This window comes from Felis catus, chromosome A3 (assembly GCF_018350175.1).
Source record: "Felis catus isolate Fca126 chromosome A3, F.catus_Fca126_mat1.0, whole genome shotgun sequence".
Classification (NCBI taxonomy): Eukaryota; Metazoa; Chordata; class Mammalia; order Carnivora; family Felidae; genus Felis; species Felis catus.
Genome location: NC_058370.1, coordinates 119,919,575 through 119,943,934, shown reverse-complemented (window position 1 = coordinate 119,943,934; position 24,360 = coordinate 119,919,575). Strand labels below are relative to the sequence as shown.

Below are 24,360 nucleotides of genomic sequence, written 5' to 3'. Positions count from 1 at the left end.
TTTTTTTCTTACGTAAGATTTTTGGTTTGTGTTTTGTGTTTTGTTTTTTGTTTTTAAGATGAAGTGTGAGTTGATGTACATAGAACCAGGGCTAGCCTCGCGCAAAATATAGATGAATGGTTTGTTTCTGTCCTGTTACAAGCCCACCCCAAGGTACCCATTGCCTTCATGTGGCAGTGGGTACCAGCACCTTCACCGTGGTCCCCCTTCCCACCCCACTAATGAGTACTGCATTCTCTGGCACCTTCTTCAACTACATGACCTCTGCAAAAACCTATACATGCAACGAGTAAGGAGGTGATACGTCATCTGTGATGCAATCAATTCAATGGATTAGGCAGCCTTTGAAACTACTATAAAAATTGTTTAGAAACGTAGGGAAATACTAATTAAATAGTATGTGTTATTAAGAAGCCATAGGCACTAATCTCTCGGATATCGACCTTAGCAACATTTTTCTAGCTATGTCTCCTCAGGCAAGGGAAACAAAAGCAAAAATAAACTATTGGGACTACACCAAAATAAAAAGCTTTTGCACAGCAAGGAGAACAATCAACAAAACTAAAAGGCAACCTATGAAATGGGAGAAGATATTTGCAATGATATGTCCAATAAGGGGTTAATATCCAAAATATATAAAGAATTTACACAACTCAACATCAGAAAAACAAATAATCCAATCTTTAAAAAGAACCTTCATGCACTGTTGGTGGGAATATAAGCTGGTGCAGCCACTGTGGAAAACAATATGGAAGTTCCTCAAAAAGTTAAAAATAGAAACACCATATGATCCAATAATGCCACTACTGGACATTTACCCAAAGAAAACAAAAACATTAATTTGAAAAGATGTGCACCCCCATTTGCAGCATTACTTACATCAGCCAAGATATGGAAGCAACCTAAGCGTATCAATAGATGAATGGAAAAAGAAGAGGCAGTGTATATATACAATGGAATATTAGCCATAAAAATGAATGAGAAAAAAAAAAAAGAATGAGATCTTACCAACATAGATGGACCTAATGGGTGTTATGCTAAGTGAAATACATCAGAGAAAGACAAATGTCACACAATTACACTTATAGGTGGAATCTAAGAAACAAAACAACTAGGGGCACCTGGATGGCTCAGTCGGTTAAGCGTCCGACTGAGACGTGACCTCAGGTCACGATCTCACGCACGGCTCGTGGGTTCGAGGTTAGAGCCTGGAGCCTGCTTCAGACTCTGTGTCTCCCTCTCTCTCTGCTCCTCCCCCATTTGTACTCTGTCTCTCTCTTTCTCAAAAATAAATAAACATTAAAAAAATGCTTAATGAAACAACTAAACAAACAGATGGGAAGAAAAGCAGGAATAAAAAAAAGAACAGAAACAGACCCATAAATAGAACAAACTGGTAGCTGCCAGAGGGGCGGGGGGGGGGAGGGGGGGCGGTAAGGAGGATGGGCAAAACGGGTGAAGGGGAGTGGGAGATACAAGTTTCCAGTTACGGAGTGAATAAGTCACGTGGGTGAAAGGTACAGCATAGGGAATTTAGTCAATGACGTAGTAATGGTGTTGCATGGTGACAGATGGTAGTTACCCTTGTGATGAGCCTGAATAACATATAGAGATGTCAAATCACCACATTGTATACCTGAAACTAACGTAACGTTGCGTGTCAACTATACTTCAACAAAAAATATGTGCTATTAAGTGCAGAAAATATCAGCATAGCTACACAAATATAAAAAAACAAAACAATATGCAAAAAACAGAACCTGTGAGAGTTGTAACCATCTTTGTTTCTTTAAAACCTTTTAAACCGTGTCATCGTGTTGCTGTCACTAAAAACCACCTTGCTACTAAGTACTGTCCCTTTTCTTCTCTGAATTGCAAAATAATAGACCGTGCTCAGGATTGAGACATTTAATCACAGAACGGTATGTGACTGCGGAGTCTTCAGTAACCTTGAAAGGTCAGAAAGCATCCCGGTGAAATCCATGATCGATGGGCTGGCTGGCAGCTCTGAGCCCAGCCTGTTCTCAGCAACCGGAGCCCCAGCTCCCAGCAGCTTGCTAATGGTCTCCTGCAGGGGTAGGTGAGGGAGACCAGCCCCTTAGCAGCTGTTCGAGCAGCAGTCTGGGAGAAGCTCTGCCCACCGCAGAGGGCAGATGACCCTGGGCAGGGTGGTGGGAAGCGCCGACAGTCTGACTTTTTATTTGGACTAATTCTGGTTGAGCTCTCCCATGAGTACACTCAGGCCCCATCCCAAGGTCTACTCCCAGTGGCAGATTCCCACTCTCCGCTTGTTCGTAGACGAAAGGAGAAGCGGGGCTGAAAACGCGAGCCTCCTTTCACAGCCTGTGAGGTGAGGGGAGCGGTGATAACACTCTATAAGTCCTCCTGGTGGAAACGCCAGGGGCTGGTCACTCCCGGGTGAACTCGCATGAAGTGGTGTTGCTATGCCAGGAAACGCAGTCAGAGAAACACTCACCTGAGAGTCAGTTTCCCCGCAGGGAGCTCAGTGAGACAGTAGAGACATCTTTCCTTGGGGAGAGAGGGCAGAGGAGAATGTTGGTTCCCGGGATGCAATTAGAGATTCAGAGGACTTGGCTGGAGACAGGGAGCCCGCGTGGGGCACACAGGGGAATGCCTGTGACCTGGAAGAGCATTAGCGCCACAGAGATGTTGGGTGCTGTGGAGAAGAAAGCTGGGGGAAGGTGAAGAAAAGCATCTTTTTCCAAGGGAAACGATGGAAGATACGATGCCGTTGTGAAGCTTCCCTTTTCGGCCTTTGGCTCTTCCGATCCCTAGGAAGCTGGAGAATATAAATACTAGGGGTGCCTGGGTGGCTCTGTGGGTTAAGCATCTGACTTTGGCTCAGGTCATGATGCCAGGTCGTGAGTTCAAACCCAGCATCAGGCTCTGCACTGACCGTGTGGAGCCTGCTTGGGATTCTCTGTCTCCTTCTCTCTCTGCCCTTCCCCCAACTGCACTTTCTCACCCTCTTTCTCTCAAAATAAACAAATAAACTGACAAAAAAAAAAAAAGAATATAAACCCTCTATCATTGACTTAATTCTACCCATGAGTCTTAAAAATGGTTCTGCAAAATGAAGACGAGTAAGAAGCCAAAAAGTTGCTGACTTGCAGATAAAACTTAAAAGAGTGGTCACTGAAATGAAAAATGCAAATTTCATATATAGTCTTAAGATTACATGGTCTGTTGTGGCTGCTTCCCCCTAAGCTCAGGATCTATAATCTGGGTACTGACAGGATGCATGCAGTGGGATCAAGCTTTGGCCCTGTTAGCACCAATGGGAAAGACATAATCCAGGCATGAACAACCAAAAGATAAGAGAGGACGTTAATACACAACGTCTTTATGCTCTCTCTATAAACAATACAACTCTCAGTTCATGGCTACTAGTTTACTAAACGTTTCAGTAAACAACTCTTACTCTTGAAAAGTAAGGAACATTCAATAAATAAATACATACATACAGGGGGCACCTGGGTGGCTCGATAGGTTAAGCAGTAGACTTCGGCTCAGGTCATGATCTCACAGCCCATGAGTTCGAGCCCCACGTCAGGCTCTGTGCTGACAGCTCAGAGCCTGGAGCCTGCTTTGGATTCTGTGTCTCCCTCTCTCTCTGCCCCTTCCCTGCTGGTGGTCTCTCTCTCTCTCTCTCTCTCTCTCTCTCTCTCTCTCTCTCAAATAGATTAATAAATAAACATTAAAAAATTTTTTTAAATACACACATACATAAATGTGAGGAATGTATTTTATACATATTTATCTTTGAAATTTCAGTTACTAATACTGATAAAGCAAATTCAAGTCAAGGCTTAACACACAATAGTTTCTAAAGAAACTTTAGTACAACATACTAAAATTTATGGGCTGCAGCTAGTACAGTACATAGAGGGAAATTTATAAATGCCTGGAGGTTCTAACCAGGCAAGAAAATAAAAGAAAGGGCATTCAGATCAGAAAGGAAGAAGTGAAGAAAAATTAGGTTCTAATTAATACTCTAAATATAAGTTTTATGGGTTCACTCATGTTCCTCAGAAAGATTTGTTGAAGTCTTAACCCCTAGACCTTAAAAGTTGACCTTATTTGGAGGTACCTGGGGCTCGGTCCATTAAGCATCTGACTTCGGCTAAGGTCACGATCTCGCGGGTTCGTGAGTTTGAGCCCTGCATCGGGCTCTGCCCTGACAGTGCCGATTTTTCCCCTAGAGCCTTGGGAGAGCCTGGCCCTGCTAACACCCTGATTTCTGACTCCCAGGCTCTAGAACTGAGCGAGGATAAATTTCTGTTGTTTTAAGCCCCAGTGTGTGGCAATTTGTCACATAGTCCGAGGATACTAACACTATTATATACCTTCTTCCATCGACCTGAATTAAAGGACCCCCCAAGAAAGGTGGGAACCTACTGTTGGCAGAAATACACCCAAGTTCCCTGCCACATCCCTATCCCCTCTTTGGTCAGGAGCAGACCTCTGATGCTCTATATATGGCCAAGGCCTGGGGAACCAGGGCCACCCACACTAAGCAGCTCAGAAAAGTAAGTGGATTCTCTTATCGACTCTCTGACCTCCCACGTTGTGACAGACTCTGTTTGGGTATTTACTCAATATCTGTTCCCCATTTCTTCCTCAACAAACAGAGCCCCACTGCTATTCAGGGATCTACTTGTCATAAAAGATAACCCTGTCCCCAGCACTGCTCAGGGGTGATCCTGATTAGTCCAGGTCAGTGCAGTGATCCTCTTGCTGATGACTGGTTTAGGGATGATCAAGTGAGGGGAAGCCTGCTTGAGAGCTTCTGCAAATGGTTCGTCACTCTAAGCAGTGTCCCCTTCATCCGTTGTACATTCACCATGAAGGCAGGACCATAGCGGGAGGAGAGCCAAGGTCAAAGCTGAGATCCTGGGGGTGCATGAGTGTACAAGTAGGAAGACTGATTTTTCCAGGTGAGAGACGGTGGTGTCTTGGCCAGGGTGGCGACAAGTTGCTGGATTCTGGATATATTTTGAAGAGAATGGCCAAAGGATTTGGAGGCCAGGGATGTGGAGAATGAGTGAGAGAAAAAAAAAAAAAGTCAAGGAAAACTCAAAAGTTTTTAACTCGAGCACAAGAATGGTTTGGTTGCCATTCACTGAGATGGAAAAGGGCCATGGGAGGAAGAGCTTTGGTGGGGAGCAGGGGCTCAGCTTTTGGAAGTTACTAAGTGTGAGATGCCACGTCTGAGCAGAGACATTGAGCAGGTGGTGAGATGTGTGTGGAGAACAGGAGAGGGGTCTGGGCTAGAGAGGCAAATGCCCATTGCCAGCATTTGGAGAGTAGTAAGGACATGGGACGGAATGAAATCACTATTGAGTGAGTCGAGAAAAGAGAAGTGGCCTGAGGCCTGAGCCAGGAGGCAGCACACAGACTGAGAAGGTACGCCTCTGTAGATAAGAAGAGAAACAACCCTCAACACAAATACGTAAGAAAAAACACGAATATATAAAGTCAATACTTCGTTTTTGTACTCAATAACTGTGAATAGCAGTAATAATAGCTTCCTACCTGCCAGGCTCTGTGCTAGGGTGTCTCTGCATATTACCGAATTTAATCCTCACAGAACCTCAGTAGGAAGTTTTAAAATATTAATGAAGCAATTCCAAGGTACCATTACACAAACCAAACTCCGTAAAAATGAAACCCTGTTTAGATGGGGGCTGTGGGAGAACAGACACCCTGGAACGGGGCTGGTGGCAATCTAGCTGGAGAGGAATCTGGAGGCAGCCTGACAGGAGCTCAAAAGTCCGTACACCTGTTGACTTTATGGCAGGAGGAAAAAGTAACTCTTAACATATGTTCACGGTAGCTCTAGCAATAACATTAGAAAAAAACAGGACAGTCAGAGAAAGACAAAAACCATAGGACTTCACTCATATGAGGACTTTAAGAGACAAAACAGATGAACATAAGGGAAGGAAAGCAAAATAATATAAAAACAGGGAGGGGGACAAAACAGGAGAGACTCATAAATATGGAGAACAAACTGAGGGTTCCTGGAGGGGTGGTGGGAGAGGGGATGGGCTAAATGGGTCAGGGCATCAAGGAACCTACTCCTGAAATCATTGTTGCACTAGATGCTAACTAATTTGGATGTAAATTTTAAAAAAATAAAAAATTAAAAAATAATACAATAATAAAATACATATACATATATAAACTAGAAATGGAGGTGCTTGGGTGGCTGAGTTGGTTAAGCATCTGACTCTTGATTTTAGCTCAGGTCATGATCTCACAGTTTATGAGATCAATCCCTGTATCAGGCTCTGCGCTGGCAGTGCAGAGCCTGCTTGGGAGCCTCTCTCTCCCTCTCTCTCTCTGCCCCTCCCCTGCTCGCTTGCTCTCTGTCTCTCTCAAAATAAATAAAAAACAAACATAAAAAAAAACAACTAGAATTGACTTAAGTCATTGTAAAACAAACTAAGGTAAATTAACAAAAAGGAATGACCATTTAACCTTTAAAAATGACAAGTGTGGGGCTGTGTTGATGTAGGTAATGTGATCTGTCTTGGTTAAGGATTGCTTCCTGTTGAGGGTGGGCTCCAGCCAGTTAGCTTAAATAAAGGAAAATGTATTGGGAGACTAGGAAGCTTTATTGAGAGGTTTATCTTTGGGATCCCAAGAATAACAACTAGACCCAAGTGTCTCAAAGACAGGGACAAGCCCTGGAAGGTCATCAGGTACAAGGCCAAGCATCTGAGTGGTGACATTCTCTCCTTGACCAAACTCCAGCCAGGCTCCTCTGAGCCTGTTCTCAACCAGGCCTCAATCTTGGCCTAGAAACTCTCAAACAAACACACTAACATAGTCTCGAACAAACACACTAACATCTCGAGGCCACATCCTAGGGATGACCAGAGGCCCCACCTAAGGTGCCTGCCTAAGAACTCTCAAGGCTGCCCAAGGAATATGCTGTTTGTTCCAGGCAACACCTGAAGTCAGAGCTCCTGTCTCTTAGTGTCTGTGGGAAGATAGGGATCTCACTTTGATAAGTGAGCTTTCTAACTTTGTTAGTTTTTAACGCTGGTACGTTTTCTGACAAGAGCCAGAGAAGTTGAAATGCTACATGCAAAATACACTTTTACCAAATTCTGTTCTTTCTGTAAAATTTCTTGTGCTCATAGTTTTTAAAATGCATTTCTGAACAGTAATTTAGTGGGCTCCACGGAGGTATAAAGGGTGAAATGTTCCACCCCCGGCGGGTTGTGTGTGAATAGGGACTAAGACAAGGTGTCGGATTTGGAGGAGCCAAAAGAACCAAGAGGAGGCTGCGTGGCAACTAATGTGAGGCCAGTAATTCTGTGTGGAAGGAAACTGTCCCCACCCCCCACCCCCACATTGCCAATTTCTGGTCTCCGTGGTCCTTTGTACACGACTCCTACCCACGCTCTTTCTCCATGAAACTGTTATTTTGTTAGCGGAGCCACATGAGGGGCTTGTAACGGTAAAGAAGAGGGAAGGGTGATGCAGGACTGCGGGCTGCTAAATAATGTGTTTTCATGACTTTTCTCCTCTGCCTGGAACAAGGATTTCTTCTTCTCTGTGAAATTCCTGTACAGCCTTCAAAGCCCAGATCAGATATTTCCCGAATGGAGTTATCTCTAATCCGCTAATCGGGATTAGTCCCTGTGCCCCGTCTTCCTAGGCAAGTTTGATCCTTCTACTACAGAATTTTATGTATGGTTTTATAATTCATTGTGTACACATCTGCCTTTCCTCAAGGTCAGGGACTATGCTTCATTATCTTTGGCTCCCTGGTATCAGTGCATTTCTTGGCAAATCCAAAGTGCTCAGTAAGTGCTTGGTGACTAATTGAATTCCTTGTGTATATTCCTTTGCTCATTTATTCCTTATAGATTCCTCAATTGGCTGCGAGGAAATCAATATCAGGACTAGTTTAGATTGGTCTTTCCGGATCAATCTGGTCTTTCCAGATCGATGCAGCACCTCTCAGCTGGAGGCACAGAGGCATGGGGGGGCTCCCTTTCATGTTTCCCCAGGAGAGACTTCAAAGCAAGGCAGGATGCAGAGGATGTGATGTTACTTAGCAGTCAGAGAAAAAGGAGATCAGATGCCTGCTCTTATGTGACCTTCCTTCCCTACACAGCTGCATTATTCCCTCCTTCTTTCCAAATCGAGTCCTGCTCTACAACCAGATGGAAGAGGTGGAACCAGAAGAAGGATTCATACATTTTCCTGTCGTGGGGTTGAGATGAAAACATTCATGCATCAGTTTCCTATTGCTGCTATAACAAAGTATAAAACTTTGGTGGCTTAAAACAACACAAAATGATTTTATAATCATTATCTAGTTCAAGGGGTTAGATGTCTAAAATGAGTTCTACAGGGCTAAGATCAAGGTCTGCACGGCTGTTTTCTTCTGGAGGCTCTCAAAGAGGATTCATTGCCTTTCCAACTTTTAGAGGCTACCTTCAGTCCTTGGCCCACATCACATTGTCTTTTTCCCTCTGCTTCCATCATCCTATCGTGTTCTACCCATTGGATCCCGTACCTCCCTCTTACAAGGACTCTTGGGATTGCATGGGGCCCACCCAGATAATCCAGAAGCATTTCCCCAGCTCAAGCTCCTGAACTTAATCACACTTGCAAAGTCCGTCTGCCCTTTTGTCTGTCACGTAAAGCAACACCACTTCCATGGATTAGGGTGTGGACATCTCAGGGGCCCATTAGTCAACCTGTTACAACCCGCTGAAGGTGAGACTTCACCATTACAAAATCCTGCCTGTCCACAAAGCCCTTACCTGACACTTGTCACCTCCTTAACCATTATAGCAAATCAAGGACACAGTGGACTCACTGATGGCATATGTAATTTAACAGTGCCAGGAAATAATTGTAGGACTCAAACCAGCCCAAGGGAAACATAACAGCTTCAGAGCTAACTGCCTCTGCTGAAAACAAGCATGCATACATTTAGGGTTCACACTATTTTTTTGAGAGAGACAGAGAGAGAATGAGTAGGAGAGGGGCAGACGGAGAGGGAGAAAGAGAATCCCAAACAGGCTCCCCGCCCAGCATAGAGCCGGACACGGGGCTCAATCCCACAACCCTGGGATCATGACCTGAGCTGAAATCAAGAGTCAGACGTTAAACGACTGAGCCACCCAGGCACCCCTGAATACATTTGAAAATATATGTATACTGCTAACTTTCCATGCATTAAAGGATACATGAGAATGAAAGACCTAGCATTTGAGTTCCCCTGCATCAACAGAATTGGATTAATGAAATAATAGGAAATAATTTTAACAGTGATACATGACATGAGTTCACACCATGAAGGAATGGGATGTAGTACATACAATTGCTCGTACATCATATCCCCTGCAGAAGTAAGAGAGCACATTGCGATGTGAAGGTTGTGAGAGCCCAGAGTGATGTCCTGTCAGGCCCGTGCAGCTGTCACACAGCAGCCCCACCTTTGGGGGCAGGGGAGAGACAGTGAGCTCCATCCCATGGCATCACCCCATCTGCCACTCTGGTTTCTTCATGCCAAGCAGACCTGCTTTCTTCTCCAGGAAGCACCTACCCTGCTTGGCTCACAGCTGGGACCACCTGCTCATTTGGACAGTGTTTCAGGTCTATTTCCTTGTTTTGTTCCATCTCCATCTCCCAGAGCAGACCTGGCTTCCCCCCTGCAGTGCGGTTCCCAGTCAAGGAAGATGGAGTCATGTGTCCCATGGCTCCCCCTAAATAAAGCATCGTGGCTTCAGCCATCTGTGCTAGAAACGGTGGTGTGCTTGCTTCTCTAACCAGCCAGGCTCCTGGTCTGTGTATCTGGCACCACTCACCGATGCACATCCACGGCCTGACGGATGACCACACAACTGCCTCAAGCATAACACCTTTTAAAGAATCAGAGAGCTCTAGGGGCGCCTGGGTAGCTCCGTCTGCTAAGCAACAGACTCTTGGTTTCGGCTCAGATCGTGATCTCTCGTGAGTTCGAGCCCCACGTGAGGCTCTGCACTGACAGTGAGGAATTTGCTTGGGATTCTCTCTCTCTCCCTCTCTGTCTGCCTTTCCCCTGCTTGTGCTCTCTCTCCCTCTCTCAAAATAAATAAATAAACTTAAAAAATAAAAAAAAAAAAGAATGGAAGAGCCCTAAAAAATAAGAGGATCTGTGTAAAGAACACTAGCTTCCTCTCCACGAACAACTGTATGTGCGTGTAATTAACAGTCACGCTCCCTAGCAGGGCAGCTGCCAAGACTCCTGGTTTATCTAACAGCAGGCATCCTGCTCCCCCATTTTCGGACGCAGGGGTCCACGTCGCGGTCCGGCCTGCGGCAGAAGTGCCGAGCAAGCTCCTCGGCTGGGCTCTGCCTCACCTTGCTCCTCCCCTCAATGGACGCTGCATTTTTGTCTCTGCCTGTTCTTACCAGGCCAGCCTGGTCCTGCCTGCTGTTCATCCTGGTATGTCTGCCGCACTCCAGCCTGGCATGGCTCAGAGGCTATTGGCTCTCAGCCAGGTCTCGTCCATCTGTCTCTCCTGAGCTCGCACGATAGACAACAGGACCCACCGCCCCATACCATGCAGGGAATGGGAACACATGGGACGCAGAAATGGCCATCGCCAGCTCCGCTGGGGAAGCGTACGTGCTCACTGCTCCGTCCTGTCTGGCAGCCCAACCTTGCCGGGTCTGAATCTCGGGTCACCACACAGCAGCTTTGTGATTTGAATCTTTCAGGGCCTCAGTTTCCTCACACATACCATAGGGATGATACGGTAAAACCCCACCAGAAGGTGACGAGTAGGTCACAAAGAGGTCAAGCTTGTAAAACGCAAGGGCACAATTCCGAGAAAGTAATGAAATACTTGGATTCTGGGGTCCTGGCGACATGAGCTAAGTCCTTTCCAGTCTCAGCCGTGGTTTGGTGCCATCTGAGTACTGTTTACTCTGGTTTAAATATTGATGGGGACAGAGATGGGTCCTGCGGCTGTCTGGCTAAAGTTCCCAGGACAGGAGCAATAATTCCAGGAATGTCCTCATCAGCTGGTGCCCAGAGTGTCTTTTGGACCCAGGGAAATTTGGCTGGGAGAACACTGAAGACACAGAGACTCACTCTCTGCCTCCCCATTTCCCCGGAGGGAGTTGTGGCCCTTCCCACAGGGGCAGGTCGGAAGAACTGTAGCTCATCCGTTTGAAAGAAGAGCCTGGGGTAAGGTCAGGACCCAGGAGAAAAACAATTATGCGACACCTGAATTTGCTCTATTATAGAGTTTTACTTTAACATCTATCCCATTAGTGTTGTTGTGAACACGCCAGAGTGCTTGGCATGCGGCATTTGCTCAATAAATCATGCATTCATCCCCCAAATGCTTATTAAACACCTACTATGTCCCGGCACTATACCGGATCCTAGGACTATGGCAATAAATAAGAAAAATGCATATTGTTCTTGCCCTTGAAAGCTTATAATTTAGCAGAAATAACAGCTTGGAGCCATGCCTTGGAAGCTATGAAGGTATTATCATATTTCTTCTAAAATATCCTCTTTTCCTAAACATTTTTTAAAAGTTAATATCTTATATGTATATTTTGGAACAGAATATTCCATCCTCCTCCCTAAAGGAGTGGTTCTCAACAGGGGTCAGTTTTGTGCCCAGGGGACATCTGGCAAAGTCTGAAGCCATTTTTTGATGTTTGTTGCCATAACCTGGGGGTGAGGGGCGTGCTACTGGCACGTAGTGGGTGGAGGTCAGGGTTGCTGAGCTACAATGCACAGGACACCCCCCCCCCCAGCACAGACTAGCTGACCCGAAACTTCAATATGCCAATGTTGAGAAACCAGGGTCTAGAGGGGATCTGCTTAGTTCATGATCAGTTATTTTGGGCCATAAAGGGAGAGAAACACATTTCATCCTTCCAAGTCTTAGAAAAACTAGCCCTTCTGTTCCAGGCTCTATGACACTTGCCTGTGTTAGAGAAGGTTCTTAGGGTTTTTCAATCCAGAAGCATAAGCCTCTCGGGGACAGAAAGAATGGACCCAGGAATCTGTTTACAGGGCACTCAGCACTATAACTATATTCTGTGTGTTATATTTGACTGATTCTCTTACAGAAATGAGTTTTCTGGGGCACCCGGGTGGCTCAGTTGGTTGAGCATCGACTCTTAGTTTCAGCTCAGGTCATGGTCTCAAGATCGTGGGACTGAGGCCCACGTCTGCATGGAGCCAGCTTGGGATTCTCTCTCCCTCTCTCTCTCTCTCTCCCTCTGCCCCTCTCCCCTGTTCCTGTGTGCACACTCTCTCTAAAATAAAAATAACATAATTAAGTTTTCAAACAAATATTCCTGGAAAAGGCCTTGCCTTTTTTACCCTTTGAACACCCCACCAAGATATGCAAATTATCCAAATTACCTCAAGGGCACTGAACCCAACTCTTCAGTTCACTTGGCTTTCTTTCTTTTTCAAAGTGTTTTAAAAGCTTGTCTGGGCATACTTAATCCAATTTGGTCTTTAAGGCAGCCCAGACTTCTAGAGTGACTGGTTTTTGATCTGGTAGTTTTCTCATATCTGTGCAGCAAAGCAATACAATTCTGGACAAAGCAGAGGATAAGGAAGAGTGAGGCAAAATAACAGGAAGCCAGAAGGAGAGGGAGAGACAAAGGAAGGAAAGAGAGCAAGAGTGGGTCACACACACACACACACACACACACACACACACACACACACACACAGAGAGAGAGAGAGAGAGGAGAAAAACCAAAGAACTAAGGGTTTAACAAGCCCAGGAAGAATGGAGATGGCCAATCTTAACCTTCTCAGCTTCAAAAAGCCCTAGATCCCATCAACTGATGAATGGATAAAGAAATTGTGGTTTATATACACAATGGAGTACTACGTGGCAATGAGAAAGAATGAAATATGGCCCTTTGTAGCAACGTGGATGGAACTGGAGAGTGTTATGCTAAGTGAAATAAGCCATACAGAGAAAGACAGATTCCATATGGTTTCACTCTTATGTGGATCCTGAGAAACTTAACAGAAACCCATGGGGGAGGGGAAGGAAAAAAAAAAAAAAAAGGTTAGAGTGGAAGAGAGCCAAAGCATAAGAGACTGTTAAAAACTGAGAACAAACTGAGGGTTGATGGGGGGTGGGAGGGAGGGGAGGGTGGGTGATGGGTATTGAGGAGGGCACCTTTTGGGATGAGCACTGGGTGTTGTATGGAAACCAATTTGACAATAAACTTCATACATTGAAAAAAAAAAAAAAAGCCCTAGATCCTCACCTCAGCTTGCTCCTTTGCCTTCTGAAGTGCTTTCCGGAAGCACTGTGTTGGGTTCTAGCCTACTTCCCTCTCCTCCGGTTTTCGGGTAGAGGTGGGAGCTCCTGACTCGTTCACAGCTGGGCTCTGCAGCAGAATCCTGTGTTGAAACAGCATATGCATCCGGAAGGGAAGAAGGATGCACACATGAAATGCAAGACTGTCTTGCCATTTCCATTCACCTATCCTAGCGGATTATCAGTACTGTTATTGATGAAGCCTGAATAGCCACGAGTACCACGCATGTCCCCACTCCTCTGGTTAGATGATGATTCAAACTATGATGTGAACCCTTTGAACTCTGTATTTCATGTCCCATACGCTGAACAAGCTACGTACCTTTTCTAAGAAATGAGATTTGATTTTATAACGTGCAAACATGTGATCTGAAACGTGCCGACCATTTTTTCCAATGCAGTGTTTTACTTGGAACTTGTCACAGATGTGCTGTTACAGATTCTTTGATAAAACAATTTATCTGGGCTTACTTGCAGATGTTATGCCTCTATCACACAGCCATCCATGACAGCCAGTGACAAATTGATAAGAATTATTTGTAATGCTTGTGGCTAACAGAATTGTGTGTTCTATGAAGCATCATTCCTCACTTTAAACATTTGTGTTACTGGCTGATGCTAGGTGTGCTATGGTACCTCCTTGATGTAAACAAGAATTTAGCAAAAGCTTCCTGAGACTGTATTTCATGGCTTAAACTTGCCCTTGACATATTAGTCTTCAGTAACGACACTCAACCCCAAAGCTTACTGGTACAAGCACATGTCTTGACCAAAGTATCTTTCTCCCCTTGAGTTTTTCTAACTTTGGTTTTGAATTCACCTCTTAGGGACTCAGTGAGGGTTTCTTCGGGTTTCCTTACAGCATGATATTTAACAAACTCCCCACATGCCTCGCACATGTGCTCAGTAAACGTTTGCTAGATGGAAGAACAGGAGGACTTTGCAAGGTAGGTTATCAATATATGATGTGACTGCCTGTCAAGTTGCACTGTCCCGAGGGCCATTCCTTGTCCCACGTCTCCCATCCAGGCATTTCCAGGAGCAAGAGATCTCTCATCAGGCCAGCTTCCTTCCAGTTCTAAATGCCAGCACTATGCTAGAAAGGGAAGCACTTCCTGGGCAGCCCAGACATTCCTCAATCCACCAGCATGTCTCTTCTGTTCACATTTGTCTCCAGGCCCATCCCATGAAAGCCCAAGCCAGGGAGAGGAATGGAAATGATGAGGCCTGAAAAGTCTTCACTCTTTGTTCTTCTGACGGGTGATGGGATAATTAGTCCCAATGAGATGCGGCCTCTCCCAGACTATATTTAGTCTAATTGTAGAGCTTCTTTCCCCTGGAGGAGCCTGGGATTCCTCCAGGAGATCATAATGCCAGAAAAGGAGCAAAATCAAGCAGGAGGCCACGGTCATGGTGGGGCCTGCCCTCCCTTTCTCAGAAGGGAGGCAGCGGTGGGCTTGGGTCCAGGATTCAGGAAATGGGGTTCCGCTCCAACTCTGCTACCGACTAGCTGTGTGACTGAGGAACTTTTATCCCCTCAAAGCCTCAGATTTTCACATGTTACATAAGCATGATAATCTCTACCTAACAGGAGAGTAGTGAGGATGAAATGTGTTATGTTTTGTAAAGCACTTCATAAACCGTAGGTGTGTGATACAAACGTAGGTGTGTCGCCGTAAGTAGTAGAAGTGCCTGGATTTCCCCCTTCACAAAGGGCCAGTGCCCACTGAACACTGACATGGGAGGCTCTGTCCTACTTATAAAGTAAGCGTGCCATCATCTTCTCACCCTTCTTCCCCTCCAGGACCACAGCATCCCAATCCTCAACTCATGGTTGGTGCTCAGTAAATATTTGATTGCTAATAATACTATTTACAATTAAAATTTTAAACTAGAGAAGTATTGACTCAACAAACACTAGAGATAACTGTATATTTAGTTGTCTAAATATACATTTTGCAAATAAATTGAGGAGAGGTGAATACTTTTTTCATTCCCAAGTACACTGAAAGCAGTATATAATACTGGTACGCCTTTGTTTATCCCTTCAGCTGTACCGTTTTAAATTTGATAATTTTAATATAATTTGACATCAAATGAAATATAATTTGAAGTCAGACCACTTACTGAACTCTTCCTTCTCTTGATGGCGCTTCAAAAACACTTCCTTCCCCTTGCTTTTCCATCTGTCCTATTTCCTCAGTTCTTGAAAGTAAAAGAAGAGAACTTTAAAATTGCATCTAAAGAATTCTCTATGATTCAACATACATGTACATATGCAGAGCTGAGAAAGACATTTGAAATCTATGGAGTTTTTTCTCCAACTCACCTGGTGGTAAATCTCCTATTCCAATACACACACAGATTTGCTGTACTCAATACCCTGGATCTCAGTGTTTTGAACTTTTTCTTCAACCTAATGAGCACCTGCAATCCATAATTATTGGGTAATAATGTACTTTCCCTTCCAGGTAGCTCATCCTCTCCCCCCAACCCCCCCACCCCCACCCATCCTGCCAACCTCTGACAATGAGACTGAAGCTTATTGCCCGAGGGAAGAGAAAGATGAACTCTGGCTAAAACAAAGAAATTATGGCTCGGCTTTGCACTTCAAGTTAGACTTTTTAAAAGTTCACAGTGAGACAATAGTCTTGAAAGCCAGAATTTTTTGAAAAATAAAGAGGTATTTCTCAGAAGTTCTAAACTAGGTTTTCTACATAAAAAGAAACAATGCCTTTTAGAGAAGTGACCATAGAATAAGCCACAGAGAGCACAGATTCCTGCCACATATGGAGGAGGAAATCCTTCCACCAGAGTGGGAACGAGCTGGGAATGAGAAACAGAAAGGCAGGGTCTCATCTTGCCTCACCTGAGTGTCAAAACTGCACAGTATCGAAACACTAGGTAGTATGGGAGAGGTTAAGAATATCAAGACTGGAGGGGCACCTGAGTGGCTCAGTTGGTTAAGAATATCAAGACAGGTGTCCTGATTCCCCACTGAGTGTGAGGATACTGATTACCTCTCTCAGACAAACTTTGGCTTTGGATTGGTTAACAATGGTTGAGGGAGGTGCCTAATGTAGGTGGGCCTGGCATCAGCCTCCTAAGATACCAACTATATACAGCTGACCCTTGAAGCAGGAAATGGGGAGTATTAGGGGCACTGACTGCCCTCCCCGTCAAAAATTCACGTTTAACTTTTGATTCCCCAAAACTTAATTGCCTACTGTTGACCGAAAACCTTACCAACATCATAGTCAATTAACATATATTTTGCATACTGTATGTATTAGATACTGTATTCTTATAATAAAGTAAGCTAGAGAAAAAAATGTTAAGAAAATCACAAAGAACAGAAAATTCTGTTACAGTACTGTAAAAAATCAGCATCTAAATGTACTCGTGCAGTTCAAACCCATGTGGTTCATGGGTCCACTATAATGGAGAGTGTTATAGAACAGACTTCTCAAACTCTTTGATCTTTGGAAGGCAGACCAAGTATCTACTGAGCCTGTTTCTCTGGGGTGAGGTTTTCAAATTCTTTGGTTTCAAGATCCCTTGACATTCTTACATATTACTGAGGACCCCAAAGAGCTTTAATATATATTGCTATAAGGATTTACTATATTAGAAAATAAAATTAAGAAATGCTTAACATATTAATGTTTTAGGGGCATCTTGGAGGCTCAGCCAGTTAAGCATCTGACTTCAGCTCAGGTTATGATCTCACAGTTTGTGGGTTCGAGCCCTGCATTGGGCTCTGTGCTGATAGCTCACAGCCTGGAGCCTGGTTCAGATTCTGTATCTCCCTCTCACTCTGCCCGTCCCCAACTCACACTCTGTATCTCCCTCTCTCTCTCTCTCAAAAATAAACATTACAAAACTAAAAACATAATAACTTTTTAAAAGATAAATTCATTGATGTTAATATACTTTTTGTACAAAATTACTATTTTCCAAAAAAATTTTAAATGTAGTGAGAAGATGAAACAAAAATAATATAAAAACAGCGAGAGGGACAAAACAGAAGAGACTCATAAACATGGAGAACTGAGGGTTACTGGAGGGTTTGTGGGGGGGGGGGATAGGCTAAATGGGTAAGGGGCACTAAGGAATCTACTCCTGAAATCATTGTTGCACTATATGCTAATTTGGATGTAAATTTAAAAAAAATTAAAATAAAAGAAACTTCTGGTTGCCCCTCTAAAAAAAGAAAAAAAATGTAGTGAGAAGAATGGCATTACTTTATATATATATTTTTTGCCAATGTCTTTAATGTCAAGGTTAATAGAAAGCTGGATTCTTTTATTTGATCCTGCATTAAATTTGTCATGAAAAATTGTTGTGGTTGAAGAACGTGAACAATCCAGCCTCACGAAGGATAAGAGAAGATTCTAAATAAAATTTAGATAACTGTGGATATCCTACTTTGATACTACACCAAAAGTCAACAAGTGGTAGTTTTGTAATGGTTAGTTGCAATGGAGAATCTAAAACCACATTATTGGGGTGCCGGGCTGGTTCAGTCAGTAGAACATGTGACTCTTAATCTTGGGGTTGTGAGTTTGAGCCCCACATTGAGTATACAGATTGCTTAAAAATAAATAAATAAAACTACATTATCAGTAAACTTTTTATTCTCTATTACACTAAAGTTTATGGATCTATTTTGCACTTTGAATGGATCATTTACCCATTCATAATTTTGTGACATCATTGTCATTTGTGAAGTATTGTTTCACTGGGTTATGTAGATATTATAAATGTTGACACATCACTATACAGTGTCAAATATATCTATGTCTATATTTAGCTAGCTAGCTTAGTATTTTTGGTTTTTTTAGAAGTCTTTAAGTTTTGGGAAGCTGTCAAGCTCATGGTGGCAGATATACTTTTTCCAAAATTCTTTCACTCAAAAGCTCAAATTTTATCATTGTCAACAAATATCATCAATTATATTTTTTAATTTTTTAGATTTTTCTTTTTTTAAGTTTATTTTTTTTTTATTTTGAAAGAAAGAGAGAAAGCAGGAGAGGGGCAGAGAGCAAGACAGAATCCCAAGCAGGCTCCACGCTGTCAGCACAGAGCCTGATGCAGGACTTGAACTCATGAGCTGTGAGATCAAGACCTGAGTCGAATTCAGACACTTAACCAACTGAGCCACCCAGGCACCCCTCAATTATTTTTTTAAGTAAGCTCTATGCCCAATGTGGGGCTTAAACTCAGGACCCCAATCAAGAGTTGCATTCTCCACTGACTGAGCCAGTCAGGCACCCTAATACACTTATTTTTCTTAAGTGACAGGTTCAATTTGTTCATTTTCAAGAAAATTCCCAAATCTGAATAACCCGTAGTTTTTCTGTCATATTCATAAATGATTTTTCTTCCTTTTTTTCCCTTTGACCACCTTCATTCATTTCTTTTTTTAAATAGTAATTTTTTTTAAACTTTTATTTATTTATGAGAGAGAGAGAAAGAGAGACAGAGACAGAGGTGAGTGGGGAAGGGGCAGAGAGAGAGGGAGACACAATCCACAGGCTCCAAGTACTGAGCTATCAGCACAGAGCCAATGTGGGACTCAAACTTAGGAGCTGTGAGATCATGACTCAAGCCAAAGTTGGACACTTAACTGACTGAGCCACCCAGGTGCCCCACCTTCACTCATTTCTTAAACATGAAAAAAGCAGGTAGATCAGCTCATCACTCAAATAATTACACCAATGATTTTTCTCAAAATAGCTACTGTTCTTCAGTATGCAGAAGTATTTTATGTGTAAACTCCCCATTTTGTCACACATACTAAAATGACAGGCACTCAGGGATCATGATTTAAAATGAATCAGGGGCGCCTGGGTGGCGCAGTCGGTTAAGCGTCCGACTTCAGCCAGGTCACGATCTCGCGGTCCGTGAGTTCGAGCCCCATGTCGGGCTCTGGGCTGATGGCTCAGAGCCTGGAGCCTGTTTCCGATTCTGTGTCTCCCTCTCTCTCTCTGCCCCTCCCCCGTTCATGCTCTCTCTCTGTCCCAAAAATAAATAAACGTTGAAAAAAAAATTTAAAATGAATCATAGGCTTGGGTTGCTGGGTGGCTCAGTCAGTTTAGCATCCATCCGACTATTGGTTTCAGCTGAGATCATGACCTCACCTTTCATAAGTTTGAGCCCTGCATCGGGCTCCGTGCTCACATCACAGAACCTGTGTGGGATTCTTTCTCTCTCTCTCTCTCTCAAAGTAAACAAACTTAAAAAAATAAAAATAGAATGAATCATAGGCTTAAATGTAAAACACAAAACTATAAAACTCCTAGAAAATGACATAGGATAAAGTCTAGGTGACTTTGTGTATGATGACAACTTTTTTACATAAAACACCAAAGACACAATCCATGAAAGAAATAATAATAATTATTATCTGGACTTAATTAAAATTAAAAACTTCTGTTCTGTAAAAGACACTGTCAAGAGAATGATGAGACAAGCCACAAACTGGGAGAAAATATTTGCAAAAGACATATTTGACAAAGGAATGTTATCCAAAATATATAAAGAACTTTTTTTTTTAAGTTTATTTATTTAGAGAGAGAGGGAGAGAGAGAGAGAGCATGAGCAGGGGAGGGGCAGAGAGAGACGCAGGGCTCAAACTCAGAAACTGTGAGGTTAACACCTGAGCTGAAATTCAGAGTCAGATGCTTAACTGACTGAGACACCCAAGCACCCTGAAATATACAAAGAACGCTTAACAATTAGAAAATTAACAATCTGATTAAGAAATGGGCAAAGGGCTTTACAGACACCTCACCAAAGGAGATATACAAATGGCAAATAAGCATATGAAACGATGCTCAATGTCGTATGTCATAAAGGACATGCAAATTAAAACGAGATTGGGATGAGCACTGGGTGTTGGGTGTAAGAGATGAATCATGAGAATCTACCCCCAAAACCAAGAGCACACTGTATATACTGTATGTTAGCCAAATTGACAATAAATTATATTTTAAAAAGTGAGATACTTTTTTTTTAATGTTTATTTATTTTTGAGAGAGAGAGAGAGAACATGAGCAGGGGAGGGACAGAGAGAGAGGGAGACACAGAATCCGAAGCAGGATCCAGGCTCTGAGCTGCTGGCACAGAGCCTGACTCAGGGCTCAAACTAATGAACCATGAGGTCATGACCTGAGCCAAAGTCAGACACTCAACCAACTGAGCCACCCAGGCCCCCCACTGCTACACACTTATTAGAATCATTAAAAATCAAAAAACACTAACAACACTGAATGTGGGCAAGGATGAGAGGCAACAGGGACTCTCACTCATTGGTGATGGGAATGCAAAATGGTACAGCCACTTTGGAAGACAGTTTGACAATTTCTACAAAACTAAACATACTGTTACCACACAATCCAGTGGTCATGCTTCTTGCTGTTTACCCAAATGAGCTGAAAACTTATATCCACATAAAAACTTGCACAGTGATGTTAATAACAGCTTTATTCATAATTGCCAAAACTTGGAAGCAACCAAAATGCCCTTCAGTAGGGAAATGGACAAAATAAACTGTGGTCTATCCAGACAATAGAATATTATTCAGAGCTATAAGAAATGAGCTATCAAGCCATGCAAAGACATGAGGAAACTTAAATGCATATTATGGAGGGGTGCCTGGCTAGCTCAGTCAGAAGAGCAAGCAACTCTTGATCTCAGGGTTGTCAGTTTGAGTCCCATATTGGGTGCAGAGATTGCTTAAAAGTAAAATCGTTAAGGGTGTGTGGGTGGCTCAGTAGGTTAAGCATCTGACTCTTGGTTTCAGCTCAGGTCATGATCTCATGGTTCTTGAGTTTGAGCCCCACTTCAAGTCTCACTTCAAACCCTACTTTGAGCTCCATGTTGAGCCCCATGGGCAGCACAGAGCCTGTTTGGGATCCTGTCTCCCTCTCTCTCTGCCCCTCCCTGTCTTGAGCGCTCTCTCTCTCTCTTTCAAAATAAATAAACGTTTGGGGCGCCTGGGTGGCGCAGTCGGTTAAGCGTCCGACTTCAGCCAGGTCACGATCTCGCGGTCCGTGAGTTCGAGCCCCGCGTCAGGCTCTGGGCTGGTGGCTCGGAGCCTGGAGCCTGTTTCCGATTCTGTGTCTCCCTCTCTCTCTGCCCCTCCCCCGTTCATGCTCTGTCTCTCTCTGTTCCCAAAATAAATAAACGTTGAAAAAAAATTTTTTTTTCAAAATAAATAAACGTTAAAAAAATTGTTTAATAGAAACATTTTCATTTCTTTTGCTTATTTTAGGTTTAATTTGTTATTCTTTGTCTAATGTCTTAACATGGAGGCTGTTGTCAATAATTTGATAACTTTATTCTTTTTTAAAATGTTGAGTACTATGAATTTCCCCCTAAGTACTGCTTTAGTAGCATCCCAACAATTCTGATATGTTGTTTAATTTCTATTCAAACTACTTTCTAATTTTGATTGATTTCTTTGACCCATGTGGGATATGCTCTCTGGTTTCCAAATATTTGAACACTTTTCAGATATCTTTCTCCTAATGGATTTCTATTTTAATTCCATTATAGTCAGAGAACATACTTTGTGTGACTTGAATCAGTCTGACTATATACTGAGGCTTGTTTTACAGCCCATAAATATAGCCTATATTCTGCGTACTTTTGAAAAAAAATGTGTATTCTGCTGCTGAGGAAGTGTACCATAAATGTCAATTACATCAAATTGGTTGATAAAGGTGTTTATGTCTTCCATATGTTTACTTATTTTTCTGTATACTTGCTCTATTGAGAGAGAAATATTGAAATCTTTAACTACAATGATAGATTTCTCTCTCCTTCCAGTTCTATTAGTTTTTGACTCATGTATTTTATAATAGACTTTTAAGAGCAGCTTTAGGTTCACAGCAAAACTGAAGGGAAAGGACAGAGAGTTAACGTATACCCTCTGCTTCCACACATCCCCAATTATCAGCACCCTATACCAGAGTGGTACATTTTTTTAAATCAATAAATGCACATTGACACATCATTACCACCCAAAGTCCATAGTTTGCATTAACGTTGTAACTTCTATGGGTTTTAACAAATGTGTAAGGACATGTATCTACCATTATAGTATCCTACAGAATGACTTCACTGCTATAAAAATCCTCTCTGCTCCACCTATTCATCTCTCTCTCCCCTTGACCACTGATCTTTTTATTGTCTCCATTGTTTTGCCTTTTCCAGAATGTCACATAGTTGGAATCACACAGTATGCAAACTTTTCAGGTTGGCTGTTCTCAGTAATACGCATTTTTTAAAGATTTTATTTTTATTTTTTTAATGTTTATTTATTTTGATGGGGGGAGGGGCAGAGAGAGAGAGAGAGAGAGAGAGAGAGAGAGAATCCCAACCAGGTTTATAAATGTTTTTAAGTCAGGTAATATTTGTCTCCCAACTTTGTTTTCCACCTTCAAATTTGGTTAGGCTATTTGTCCTTTGATTTCCATATGAATTATCTGAGATCAGCAAAGATGTCCATGATAAGAATTCTACTCTTCACTAGAATTGCTTAATACCAGGCAGAAGGATGGTTAATGGTTTGCTTATTTTCAAAAGGGACTCACCCTTGTTGCCACCAATTCCTGTAACATTCTGGTAATCTTCAGCTTTGATGCTAGAGTCTTGGTTCTTGGCTGTACTAAAATGTTGAATTTGGTTCCATTCTCAGCTGTCATTTCTTAGGTCAAGGACATTATTCTGAGTATGCACAGAGTGAACTGCAAGACCTTTGCTTCTCTCAAGGACACATCAATTCTTCTAACATCATTACTAGTTTCTCTAGTGCTACAGGGTTTTTCTTAATTCCACTGGTGGACCATAGATTCTTCATTTCCTTAAACAAAACCACATTTACTTTTTTTTCTTTTCTTTTTTTCTTAAGTAGGCTCCACACCCAACGTAGGGCTCAAACTCACAACCTTGAAATCAAGTTGCAGGCTCCACTGACTGAGCCAGCCAGGCATCCCAATAAAGCTATTTTTAAATTAATCTTCTCAGGTTGCTCAGAAAAGAAAATGTCACACAAGTTTTATTTTCTTTATCCACTGAGTCTCTTTTTTAAGAATTTGTGGTAAAATATACATAACATTCACCAGTTTAGCCATTTGTAAGTGTGCAGTGCTGTAGCGTTGAGTACAGGATGTTGCAACCACACTACAGTCCATCTCCAGAACTTTAAACACAAACTCCCAATCCCTGTTGCTCCAAGTCACTGGCAACCACCATTCTAATTTCTCTATGAATTTGACTACTCTCGACACCTTATATAAGTGGAATCATATTTGTCCTTTTGTGTTTGGCTTATTTCACTCAGCATAATGTCTTCAAGGTTCATCCGTGTTGTAGCAGGTGTCAGAATTTCATTCCTTTTTAAGAGAGAGCGAGCCTTTTTAAGGCTGAATAATATTCGAAGAATATCACATTTTGTTTATCCATTTATTGATGGACATTTGGATTGTTTCACTTTTTAGCTGTCATAAATAATGTTGCTATGAACATTGGTGTGCAATTATCTAAGTCTCTGTTTTCATTTTGTTGGGGTATATAGCCAGAAGTGAAATTGCTGGATCATATGGTACTTCCATTTAATTTTTTGAGGAATTGCCATACTGTTTTCCACAGCGGTAGAGCCATTTCACATTTCCACCAGCAACACACAAGGGTTCCAGCTTCTCTACATCCTTGCCAACACTGTTATTTTCTTGGTGTGTATATATATATATATATATATATATATATATATATATATACACACACACACACACACACACACACACACACACACTGCTATACAAAGTAAACTCTACTCCCAACGTGGGACTTGAACTTATGACCCTGATATCAAGAGTTGCACACACTACCAACTGAACCAGCCAAGCACTCTCTTTTTGTTTTTTATGATAGTTATCCTAATGGATATGAAATCTTATCATGGTTTGGTTTGCATTTTTCTGGTGATTAGTGATGTTGA

General features: G+C 42.6%; 1 long non-coding RNA gene across 2 annotated transcripts; it reads right to left on the bottom strand.

Moving 5' to 3' along the window:
- Positions 1 to 1,432: 1,432 nt before the first annotated feature.
- LOC123384581 lies at positions 1,433 to 15,855 on the bottom strand. Of its 2 annotated transcripts, none has more exons than XR_006595886.1 (4): positions 15,682 to 15,855; positions 15,480 to 15,557; positions 13,300 to 13,435; positions 1,433 to 2,529 (listed from the first exon to the last, which is right to left on the bottom strand). It is a non-coding gene; the product is annotated as an uncharacterized LOC123384581 (long non-coding RNA). The 2 variants fall into 2 exon arrangements; XR_006595885.1 differs by lacking the exon at positions 1,433 to 2,529 and adding an exon at positions 10,171 to 12,606.
- Positions 15,856 to 24,360: the final 8,505 nt, after the last annotated feature.